Source organism: Ascaphus truei, chromosome 1 (assembly GCF_040206685.1).
Source record: "Ascaphus truei isolate aAscTru1 chromosome 1, aAscTru1.hap1, whole genome shotgun sequence".
Classification (NCBI taxonomy): domain Eukaryota; kingdom Metazoa; phylum Chordata; class Amphibia; order Anura; family Ascaphidae; genus Ascaphus; species Ascaphus truei.
The window spans coordinates 301,685,654-301,698,649 of NC_134483.1; positions in this window are offsets into that span (position 1 = coordinate 301,685,654).

The following is a 12,996-nucleotide window of genomic DNA, read 5'->3' on the forward strand; positions in this document are numbered from 1 at the left end:
AGTAAGAATTTAGTTTTAGTTTTTGCCCATATGTCCCAAGTATGTTTCATTGCCCCCAGCCCGAATTTGGGCGCCATGTCATTTCCCCTGTCACCGCTCCAGAGAAAAGCTGGTAGAGAAGGCGTTCTGGAGTAATGAGATTCAATTGCTAGCCAACATAGCTTGTCTGGGTCCGAGTTCCACATTACCGCCTGTTTTAATTGGGCAGCTTGGTAATATCTATTAATGTCTGGGACCCCCAGTCCTCCTTTTGTCCTAGACGCCATAAGAACCGACCTAGCTACCCGGGGTCTCCTTCCGTTCCAAATAAATTGGAGGATTTTATTTTGGATAGTTTTTAATTCAGAACCAGGGACATGGATCGGGAGCGTCTGGAAATAATATAATAATCGGGGGAGTATATTCATTTTAACTGAGATCATTCTCCCGATCCATGAGATCTGGTATTTTTCCCATTTATCCAGATCTTTTTTAATTTTCCTAAATAGGTTGGGATAATTATTTTGGTATAGGGAGCAATAGTGCCTCGATACATGTACTCCCAGGTATTTGATGTATATAGGGCTCCACTTATAATTAAAGTTTGATTTCAATGTCCACATCTCTGGTTCTGATAGATTTAAGTTGAGGGCTTCTGACTTATCACTGTTAATTTTGTATCCTGATATTTTGCCAAATTCCTTTAATTCTTTGTGTAAGTTGGGAAGGGAGATCTGGGGCTGCGTTAATGTTAATATGATATCATCTGCGAACAATGAGACTTTATAGTTTATTCCGCCAATTGGTACCCCCTGTATATTTATATTGTCTCGTATTTTAGACGCTAGTGGTTCGATTGTTAGGGCGAAGAGGAGAGGGGACAAAGGGCATCCCTGTCTCGTTCCATTTTTCATTTCAAATTTTTTTGCTGTACCCCCCGGGAGTTTCACCACTGCAGACGGGCAGCAGTACAGCGCTCGGACTCCCGCTAGATACACATCTTTTAAGCCGAATTTCTGCATTGTTTTGTCAAGAAATAGCCAATCAATTCTATCGAACGTCTTCTCTGCGTCCAGGCTTAACAGAACCGCTTTGGTAGCTGTGAGGTGGGCATGATCAACTATATTTATAATTTTGCGGGTGTTGTCTGAGGCTTGTCTGCGAGATACAAACCCCACCTGGTCGTTGTGAATTAATCTCGGTAGGATGGGATTCAGTCTATTTGCCAGGATTTTGCTGTATAGCTTAAGATCGTTATTTAGTAGGGAGATTAGTCGGTAGCTCCCACATAGCAGTGGGTCCCTAACCTCTTTGTGGATGATGGCGAGATTGGCCTGGGTCATTGATGGGGGGATTGGGCTGCCCTCCATGAATAAATTGAATAAGCCGAGTAGGTGTTTAGTTAGGATCGGGGAGAATCTTTTGTAATAAACATTGGAGAAGCCGTCGGGGCCAGGGGCTTTTGAGATTTTTTTTTTGTTTCAATTTTTTTATTGTTTTATCAGGGTACACAACAGATAGTAAACTTTGTTGTACATAGATTGGATAAACATTGATATTTGCATATATTAATAAAAACATCCGTATTCCGTTTTCTTTATTCAGATAGGTGTTTATCTAAATGTTTGTATGTCTGAATGCTCGTACGTTTCTGCTGTTATGGTTCTAACTAGGAAGCTGCCGCTTCCGTGTGTCCTGTTTTTAGTAGTATAGTAGAGAAAAGAAAAGGTGGAGAGCAGAGAAAGAGAGAGGAGAGAAAAAAGAAGGGAGATGGGGAGGGGTAGAAGGGGGGGGGGAGATTTGCTGCGGGATGGCGTCCAGTTTTGTATATATCCTGCCTTTTCCTTTAGGAATTTATTATGTACCTGACCAAATTTCCCATGTCTTATGGAACTTATCCATCTTTTGGGTCAGTTTTGCCGTAAGAAGTTCCATTGTCTTTATTTCTCGCATTCTGCGGAGTACGGTCTGTTTAGCAGGGGCATTCACCTTCTTCCACGCTGCAGCAACGGAACAACGTGCCGCCGTGAGCACATGGCTCACCATCTTACTCTCTGCTGTGTCTAATTCGTCAATTGGCTTGGCCAGCACCATGGTCAGCGGGTCCACCTCAATCTCTACCCCCAGGTACTCTCGGATTAGTGTTTGAATCATGACCCAGAACACCTGAGTCTTGGGGCAGTTCCACCAGATATGAGCCATGTCTCCTCTTTGCCCGCAACCCCTCCAACACAAATCTGGGGTCCCGGGGAAGATCTGGCTCAACCTATTCGGGGTTAGGTACCAGTAAAATATAATTTTATAGATGTTCTCTTTAATGGTAGTACAAATCGATGTTTTGGATGCTGCCTCCCAGATATCCTCCCAGTCTTCTCTATCAATCTCTATATTTAAATCCTCCGCCCATTTGGACATATACCTGTGTTGGGAACAGCCTGTTGATCGCGCCAGGCCCAGATATATTTCCCAGATCAATCCTTTAGCATAGTACCCTTTCCTGCACAGTCGTTCAAAATTTGTTAGCTGCTGGAAAGCCTTATCTTTGGATACTGTTTGCAGGTAGTGCCTGATTTGTAAAAAGCCAAATATTGGGAGGTTTGTCGTTTGATATTTTTTTTCCAGTTCTTGGGTCAGCAAGAGCCTACCTTGCCCAGAGAAATCCTCTGCTATCATCATCTTCAGCTGTTTAAATTTACTGAGTCTCTGTGGGAACCCGCCGGGGGGAAATTCTGGGTTATCGAATATGGGTGTTAATAGGGAGGGGTGAGCCGTCAAGCCATATTTGTCTTTATTTTTGGTCCATACTCTCCATGTACATTTCATTGCTCCCAGTTTTAATGTTTCCGAGAGGATCTCTCTACCCCGCACAATCCACAGGGTGGCCGGGAGTGAGAGGGGTCTCGCGTAGGAAAACTCTATCCCTGTCCAATAGCTTGTAGTTGGGTCATTGTTCCACATTATCACTTGTTTCAGTTGGGCCGCCAAATAATATTTAATGATATCTGGGACTGCCAAGCCTCCACATTCTTTTGGTGCTAACATTATGGTTCTAGCTACTCTTGGTCTTTTGTTTTGCCAAATGAATTGAAAAATTCTGTTTTGTATATTCTTTAATTCCGACATTGGGATATCAATTGGGAGAGTCTGGAAGTAATACAGAAGTCTTGGCAGGATATTCATTTTGACCGTAGCTATTCTGCCTAACCAAGATATCTGGTATTCATTCCAGCTCTGTAAGTCTTTTTTTAGCCTCTCAAATAGGGGCGGATAGTTATATTGATATAGTGATTTGTACTCCCGTGTTATTTGGATTCCCAAGTATTTGATTTTCGTGGAACTCCACTTATAATTAAAATTTAATTGTAGCAGTTTGGCCTCGGGATTAGGTAGAGATACATTTAATGCTTCCGACTTATCCATATTGATTTTATACCCCGAGATTTTGCTAAATGTATCTAATTGTGAATGTAAATTCGGGAGTGAAGTCAAGGGGTTGGCTAGAGTTAGGATAATGTCGTCAGCAAAAAGGGATATCTTGTAATCCGTATCTCCAATTGTAATGCCACTTATATTGTTGTCCTCTCTGATTGTTGTTGCCAAGGGTTCTATAGAGAGGGCAAACAGAAGTGGAGACAAGGGACATCCCTGTCTAGTACCATTCCTAATGTTTATAGGGTTCGAGTTTCCTCCTGGGAGTTTCACTACAGCCGTGGGAGTTTTATAGAGGGCTCTAACCCCCTCAAGATATGGGCCCTTAAATCCGAATTTAATTAATGTTTGGTCTAAAAATTCCCATCTGATCCTGTCAAACGCCTTTTCCGCGTCTAAACGTAACAGGATGGCTTTCGTGGATGAGAGATGTACATGGTCGATTATGTTTATAATTTTTCTCGTATTATCTGAGGCTTGTCTGCCTGAAATAAATACGACTTGGTCCTTGTGGATCAGGCCTGGGAGAATGGGAGTTAGTCTGTTAGCTAGGATTTTGCTATAAAGTTTTAGGTCCGAATTAAGGAGGGCTATGGGGCGATAATTACTTCCTTTGGTATGAGTGCCAAATTCACTCTAGACATAGAAGCGGGGATAGCCGTTCCCTCCAGAAACTCATTAAACATATCCAGGAGATGTGGTGCCAAGATCAATTTAAATTTTTTATAGTATTGATTGGAAAACCCATCCGGGCCTGGCGTTTTACTAGGTTTTAGTTGTGAGATGGCTTCTAGTAAATCATCCTGCGCGATTTCTTTATTTAGCTCTAGTAAGTCAGCTTCTGAAAGGCTTGGAAGGTTACATGACGCTAGGTACTTAGTAATAGCTTCTGCATTTGAGGAGCTGTTTTGGGGGAAGTTCAAATTATATAGTTTGGAGTAGAAGTCTGAGAATGTGGCCGCTATCTGTTTTTCGCAATATGTTTTGATGCCCGTCTTTGTTTGTATGACGGATATTTGGGATTTGGTTCTCAGACCTCTTAATTTAGATGCTAATAACCGGTCGGCCTTATTTCCTTTGTCATAATATTTCTGCTTCGTCCACCTCAGCGCCCTCTCCACTTCATCTATTTGTATCTGCCTGAAATCAGATCTAGCCTTGTCCAGTACTTTGCGTAGTTGTTTTGAGGGATTAGCTTTATGTTTATGTTCTAGGAGTTTAACTTTCTCCGCTAATTCGTCGTACAATTTCTGTTTTTGCTTTTTCTTATATGATGCTATGGAAATTATATTCCCTCGAATCGTGGCCGTATGGGCCTCCCATAGCATCGCTGATGACTTTACAGAGCCCTTGTTCAGCGCAAAATATTCTCTGAACTTTTGCTTAATCTCTATCTCTACATCTATTTGGTTTAACAGAATCGTTTAGTTTCCAATTATATTGATTATATTTATAGAAGGGGAGGGAGAGCGTCAGCGAGACCGGAGCGTGGTCCGACCATGTTATAGAACCTATGTCCGACTGGGAGGTTGCCTGAAAGATATCTTTAGTACCCAGAAAATAATCAATCCTTGAATAGGTCTGGTGCGGGGGAGAAAAATACGAATAGTCCCTCTGGCCCTGATGCTGCGCCCGCCAAATATCTATCAGCGAAAACTCTTTCAGTATGTTCTGAAACCTTTTGGCATTTGTGGTCGTAATGCGTGGGTGGGGAGTACCCAGTGGGCTTGTCCTATCTTGATCAGGTGCTACAACCATATTAAAATCTCCTGCTATCAATAGCGTAGTTCTAGGTTGGGGGGCTAGCTTGTCACATAGATCTCTCAAAAAGTCAGCTTGACCCTCATTTGGGGCGTATATATTAACAAGGGTAATCTCCACATCTGATAGTGTGCCTTGCAGAATGAGGAATCTACCTTCTGGGTCTTCGGTCTGTTTTTGAAGTGTGAATTTGACATTTTGTCTAAATAAGATGGCTACCCCTTTTTTTTTTAGTGGAGCAGGATGCATAATATGCCTGGGGGTAGTATCTCTGAAAGGTGTTAGGTGGCGATATCGTATTAAAGTGCGTTTCTTGTAAGAATAGCACATCTCCTTTTGTTTTTTTTAATTCTTGTAAGGCGAGCTTTCTTTTGATTGCTGAGTTAAGTCCCCTAACATTTAGGGACACTAGTTTAAGTGTTGTATTTGGAGCCATTTTCGGAGCCATCCAGCAAACAGCTCCAGGGCTTTCCGGATACAGTCGGGTCCCCTCTTTCCCATAAGCTTTAGGCTCTGCGTTCAAATCCTTTCACCAGGTCAAAGGGGTCTCCACTTCTTTGCTGCGCTGGGATGTGTAGATCCTTGTAGCTCCAGGGGCATGCGCCCTCTTTGTGGACAGGTAGGTATGTGTTCCCCGCCGGGGGCAGACCAGCGTTCCTCATCTCGTATGTGTCTCAGAAGCTCGTAAGGGGGGGGGCAATAGGTCGTCCAAACATATAAATTTTGCCGGGTGTAGTCTTTTCCTCTGCAGGTGACATTTCTCAGTCCTCACCTGCCTGGTTACGTTGGGTGGCTATTCTCTGAGAGGAGCGTGGTCCCCTCTCTGTTGGCCTGTGATCTGGGTCTCCGTCCGTATCTTCAGGGGCAATTCCACCTCCATTCTTGTGGGGGACACCGAGCCCCTTTAGGAATCTTGGTATCTCTTCCGGGTAGGAAAGGGTGTGGAATTTGCCTCCAGCCTGGGCCACAATTTTAAAAGGGAATCCCCAGCGATATTTAATCTTGTTGTCCCTTAATTTTAGTGTGAGGCGTCTGAGCTCTCTCCTGCGGTCTACTGTACGTTTTGAGATATCACTGTATATCTCAATATGTACATTCCGGAACTGGATGTGTCCTTTCTCCCTGCTCGCCGTCAGTATTTTCTCCTTTGTGGAGTAATAATGGAACCTGACCAGTATATCTCTGGTCCTCTTGGGGTCCGTGGACCTAGGTCCGAGGGCCCTATGGGCTCTGTCCATCTCTAGCTTTTAAGGAGTTAGGTCAGGTACCAGATGAATAAAGAGGTCTGATAGGTATGTGTGCAGCTGTTCAGTCTCCACTGTTTCTGGGACATACCTCAGTCTCAAGTTCTGCCGCCGATCGCGGTTTTCCTGGTCCTCGGCACTTTCCTTGAGCCCTCTGATCTCCAGTGTAGGCGGTTGATCTCGTCCTCCGCGGAGGACTGAGCCTGCTCCAGTGTTTCCACTGTGTTTGCCAGCCCATCTGTTTTGGCCGTTAGGAGATTCAAGTCCGCCCTTAGGGTGTTAATGGCTTTACCCAAATCATCCCGAAACTCATTCCTCATTCTGGAGATTCAAGTCCGCCCTTAGGGTGTTAATGGCTTTACCCAAATCATCCCGAAACTCCTTCCTCATTCTGGTGAAGAGGTTCTCTAAATATGTTTTGTTCACATCTATGTTTTCAATTTCCTGCTCGTGCGCCCCGCTCGGGCCCTCCCACGTGTCGGCTGAGCCGCCATCTTGGGAGGTCTCGCAACTCCCAGCGGTCCGCTGGCTTTGTGGGAAGTAGCTCGTCACTGACTGCTGAGCTGCCTTCTTATTTTTGCCGCTCATGCTGGCTACCTTCCCCTCCGCTTGTATGTATTTATTGGGGGGGTTTAGATGTAGAGATGCCGCAGGAACTGTGGGGTCTTTTTAGTGCAGTAGGATAGGATTGTTTGTTTAGTCTAGTACAGCTTGTCTGGGTAGATATGGGGTTATTGGACCCAGGGGTTCTGGCCTTAGGGCTGTGTTTCTGACCTGCAGGTCGTTCTCTCTGAGGCACCTTTGTGTGGTGGTGGTGCTTCCACGTGGTGGTGCTCCCCCAAGATGGCCGCCTCCTCCCTCACCACGCTACTGAGGCCTATGGCTCCCTTCACTAGTGGGTCCCCTCCCGGTGTTCTTCACTCCCAGCAGGGCCCTAGGTCAGGTTTGTACCTTTTATTTACGTGTGCCGTCCTGGGGGGGGGGGGAGCTGGACCCGTAACGGGGGGTCTCCGCTCGCGCCTTTCCTCACGGCCTCAGGCGGCCACAGCGGGCGCTTCTCTTACCCCACAGGGGGTCGGGGGTTCCGTCCCCGATCACCGCTGATTCCCCTCTATTCTTGGCTCCTCGGGGCGCGCGGAGTCCCGTCGCCTCTAGTCTCCGGAGTCTCTCCGTCAGATTTGAATTTTGCGGGCTGCAGAGGGGAAAGTCCCGCACCGGGGGCAGGGGGTCTCCGACACAGCTCTCCGGGACGCCGGAGCCAGCCACTTCGGAGCCCAGCTAGTCACCGGAGCAAAGTCTTTGGGGGTTCACTTAGGGATTCCTCCGCTTCTCCTGATTATTTTATTATTTAATATGCTTCGTTAGTGCTATTCATTCAGAGGGGGTCGGGAGCGTCTCTTTCAAGCTGCCATTCCCCTTGACGTCACCGGAAGTCTCCGGCTTTTGAGATTTTTAATGTTTTTATTGCGTCCGCCAGCTCTTTTTGGGTAATTTTTGCGTTAAGCATTTGATTCTCCTCCTCTGTCAGTGTTGGTAGGAGGCAATCGGACAGGTAATTACTAATAGGTTCAGTGGCTGGTGTCCCCGTGTTCCCACCCTGAGCCCTGAGGTTATAAAGTTTAATATAAAATGCGGTAAATTCCTCCGCTATTTTCTGTTCGTTATAGATTATTTCTCACGATTAATTTTTTATCGCTGTGATCTGGGAACGCTTCTGTATACCTCTTAGTTTGCTCGCCAAAAGTCTGTCAGCCTTATTGCCCTTGTCATAGTATTTCTGACAAGTCCATGTAAGAGCTTTTTCTACTTCTTCCATTTGGGCTTGTTTTAGCTCATTCCTGGCTGCGGTCAAGGTTTTATAAATCTTTTTCGAGGGGTTGGGTTTGTGCTGTTGTTCCAGCTTAATTATTTTAGTTGTAACAACTAGTGACATACCGCTCACCTCAATATTGAATACCAACTCTATGATAGGGATGACAGACATACATATATAAGGAGACAAAGGATGCTCCTAAAAAGATCCCACTTTAATGCACAGCAAAGCCGAAAATAGTCCACAGGTATAGTAACCCACTAGAGTAATGGTAAGGCTATAAGGGTACAATTAAGTAACCGCTCCCAACACTGTGGGAGGACAATTACCACTAAAATGCCCTAGGGCAAAAATAATAAATGACTTATTGATATTCAGAAGTCGACGCAGTAACACACACTCAAAATAACCATAAAAACAATTAAAACATAAATCACGGGTGAGGCAGGGTAAGGGGATATTATTATAAGATGAATTCCCAAATATTAGTGTATGTCCCCTTACCAGTACCAGGTGGTAGTGTGAGACACAATGGTAAATACAAATGATAGGCAATAGAGAATGCTAGAGCCTCTGGTCTCAGGGTATGGTGGAGGTTGCACTAATCATTGCATGCTGTGATTGATCTGCTCAGTATCAATAGTTGGATATCACACTGACAGTAGGTAGTGATGCATGCAGAGTAGTGAATGCAAATAAATGTGCCACTGTCATATATCACAAAACCTATATAGGTACTAGGTCACATGATCAATGATTCAGTAAATCATTAGTGCACATTATACCACATTATATAAATGAACCGCGGCATGTGCATCAAAAACCGGACCTGATATATGCATAAACTACCTCTGCTAGGCAGTTAACAACTCGAACAACCCCACACAAACTACCAGGAACAGTCTCACCCGTGACTCCTCCTACACGACGTCAACGTGGTGACGTCATGCCGACGATCGTTTCACGCATAAGGGGCTGGCGCTTTCTCAAGGTTCAGCCTCACCCGTGATTTATGTTTTAATTGTTTTTATGGTTATTTTGAGTGTGTGTTACTGCGTTGACTTCTGAATATCAATAAATCATTTATTATTTTGTCTCCAAGTGTAGGCGTTTAATTTATGAAATGGGGTGGATAGGGTTAATGTGATGGGGGCGTGATCTGACCATGTAATGGGGCCTAAGTCCGAATTTGTGCAGGCTTCCAGGATATATTTGGTAGCAAAAAAATAGTCTATACGAGAGTATGACTGGTGGGGTGTGGAATAGAATGTGTAATCTTTTTGGCCCTGGTGTTGGATTCTCCAGATGTCCATTAAGGAATATTCCTTGGTGATTGTTTTAAATTGTTTCTCCATCCTCTGAGGTGGAGCTCTGTGTTGGCCTTGTTGGCCTGAGGTTCTGTCCTCCGCAGAGTTTATGGCCATATTAAAGTCTCCGCCCACAATCAACGAAGATAGGTAGGTAGGGTCAAGCTTTTCTAACACTGCTTTCAGGAATTCCGTTTGATTATCATTTGGCGCGTAGATGTTGATCAGAGCGACCGGCGAGCCAGCCAGTGAGCCATATACCATTAGAAATCTACCCTCTGGGTCTGAAGTGGTTTTGGTGATATTGAATGGGGTTCCTTGTCGGAGCAGGATCGCTACTCCCCGCTTTTTACTGTTAAATGACGAGAAGAAACCCGTAGGGAATACATTGCTAATCAATTTGGGCAGCTCTTGGGATGTAAAGTGCGTCTCTTGGAGGAAGATGATATCTCCCTTGGACTTTTTCAGCTCTTGGAGCGCCAGTCGTCTTTTTCTATTATTATTCAGGCCCTTTACGTTTAGTGATACAAGTTTAATTGCGGACTGACTAGCCATTTGGGCGAGAGAGTTTAGTGTCCATCGGGGTCTCGCCCTTCCCACCGGGGAGATCCTGGTTCGTTGGTTCAGAGAACCTTTTTAACGCTTCTTGATGGTGCTGTTTGAGTATGGGTGTCAGGCCCGCCCGACGAGGGGTTGGGTGGGAGGAGGGCAGGGAAGGTCGAGAGGGGGGGGGGAATAGGCTGCTGGGACAGGGTCAGCAGCAAGAGGCAAAGTGGGACGAGGTCAGCTAAGGACCTCCAATAAGTACGGCCGGGATTGGCTACCGGCATTTGGGCTTAAGGCCCAATGGGGGGGAATCCGATGGTTCAGGCATGGGCGTGCAGGGAAGGTGCGGACCCTTGTACTTGCTTAGTGTAAGCTCTACCTTAGTTTAAGAGGGGGGAGGGAGGGGGGGAAATGGGAGGGGGGGAAAGGGGTCAAAGGGACGCAGGTCCCGAAACGCGTCAGAGTTACTATGTACTACTTTTGACCACTTAATAAACCTTTTTATATCCGATACTGGTTTGCAGCCCCCATTGTTTGCACGGTTGTGCTCCGCCACTGTACCCTATGGGACTACTCTCTGCAATTACGTCTGGCATGACGCACCCACTTATCAAGGACTGAGCTGTGCTTCAAGGGAGTTCCTCACATTGATCGTTTGATTGGTATGTACTTTTGTTTTGCTGGGGGTCTATACAGGACCTTTATGGTATATATAGAGATCTGTGTTAGCCGTCCAGCGTAACTAGTACACTCCTATGTTTATATCATCCTAATGAGTCTCCTTAGCTCTTATACATGCTCTAATGCCTTGGTTACATATTTTATTACTCTGAATATGCATGTATGTTCCTAGGACAGCAGAGCCCTGAATTTTGGGATAATATCCCTCACCCACTACGGTCAAGCTTATAGGTTTTGGACATGGGGAAGGCGTGGGGAGGGGAGGGAAAACTCCTAGCATAGCCATAACATGGAGATCTTTCTGACAATCCTTAAAACCAGTGTAATAAACGTGAGAACAACTCTTAACAAGCTCAGTACATGAAAAGCATTATAACCTCTCTTTTTGTCAGTCGGTCAAGCTTATAGGTTTTGGACCTGGGAAAAGGGGGGGAGATGGGGGGGTGGGTGGGGAGATAGGGGGGAGGGGGAGACCTGGGTTGACAGGTAACACAACAGCACATTGCATTAATGTTTTTAGGTATCATGCTGAACATAAACGGAATACTTCCTACGCTTGCTGGTCGGGGAAGAGGGGGGGAGGGATGGGGCTCTTACATTTAGTGAAGTTAATATCCGAGGATCCTTATGACATTTCTATTTGATCTATGTGGCCCGCCGTGTGCCATCCTCAAGAGGGTTTGACAACGTATTTTATTACTGCAGGCAGCATCATTAGTATGGGGCCGTGCGGCCATATCTTCTGCGGCGGAAGGGCAGGCTTATGGGCTTTGGAGCGTGAGGTGGGGAGGGGGAAGGGGGGGAGAGAAAAGGGAGTACATTATATTATAACACATACAACTTTTCTCAACTTCAACATTCATCAACTGAGGAACAGGTTTTTTTTTTTTTTTTTACATAACTCAACTGTGGCATAGGGACGGCTTAGCACTAGATCCATGTGGCCTGCTAATCTAGACTGCCAGTTACTGTAATAGTGTCACTGCCGCTGCTTCCATTATCGAAGTCATTTGGGCTTCCTGTCTTGTGCAGGGCTCATTAGGCAGCTTCCCAGTTAACTAGTATTTCCTAGTCCGGGGGGTGGGGAGTGTAGCAACAGTCGTGCGAACCGAGCCTGGGGTCCATAGTCCTGTACCCGGGCCTTAGACAGATTAAATTTTGCTACTTACAGTTAGTAGATCGCAGTGCTGTTGACGGAGCATCGCGCTCCCCTCCTATTCCCCCCGCCAACCCCTAAAGCCCAGCCGGACCTCAGCACTCTTCAACTGCCATTCGGTCAGCGTCAAAAGTTATAGTAGCTTCAGCTGTGGGTTGCCTCCAATCGTCAGGGGTCGGATTCAGAAGCTATGCGTCTGGCTGGGTCTGGTGTGGTTCTTGAGCCGTCATGTGCTCCCGTCTTCGCTGTGGACTACGGTGCTTCTCATCTGTTCTTAGACTGCCTTGGCGCCGCCGTTCTCCTCGCGGGACGGGTGCTGCGTGGTTCCGCGTCCTCCCGGTGCGGTGGGTCTTGTAGTTGCTCCGTTGTCCAGGAAAGCGGCGGGGTCAGACCCAGGGCTTTCACGAATGGGGCCATGTCCTCAGGGCGGCGGATGGTTAGGAATTTGCCGTCATAGCTTACCGTAAGCTTGAACGGAAAGCCCCAGCGGTACTTCACCTCCTCCCGGAGGAATGAGGTCAAGGGCTTCATTTCTCTCCTTCGGTCGACTGTTATCCGTGACAGGTCGTTGAAAATTTGGAGAGTTTCATTTTGGAAAGGTAGTGACTCTTTCCCTCTGCAGGCGGTGATGATCTTCTCCTTTACTGTATAGCTGTGTAATCTTATGATTACATCGCGTCGCCGGTTGGGATCTTCTGATCTGGGAGCTACCGCCCGGTGGGCCCTATCCATCTCTAGGTCCATGTCCTCTAGCGGGCCGCAGAGCGATGTGAACAGTTCCGCAAGATAGGGACGAAGCTGGCCAGGTAAGACCGTCTCCGGTACATTTCTTATGCGCAGATTCTGGCGCCTGTCCCTATTTTCTTGGTCTTCCTGCCCGTCTTTGAGACGGGAGATCTCCTCTCCTAGGCGGATGATTTCTTCCTCGGCTGCTGTTTGTCTTGCCAGGGACTCCTCCAGTCCACCTTCCAGAGTAGTTGTCCTCTCTGTTAGGCCAGACATCTCCTGTTTAATCTCCGCTACTGCTGCTTTGATTTCTGCCTGCAGGGATGTTTGGAGCTTGACATGCATGGTGGAGAA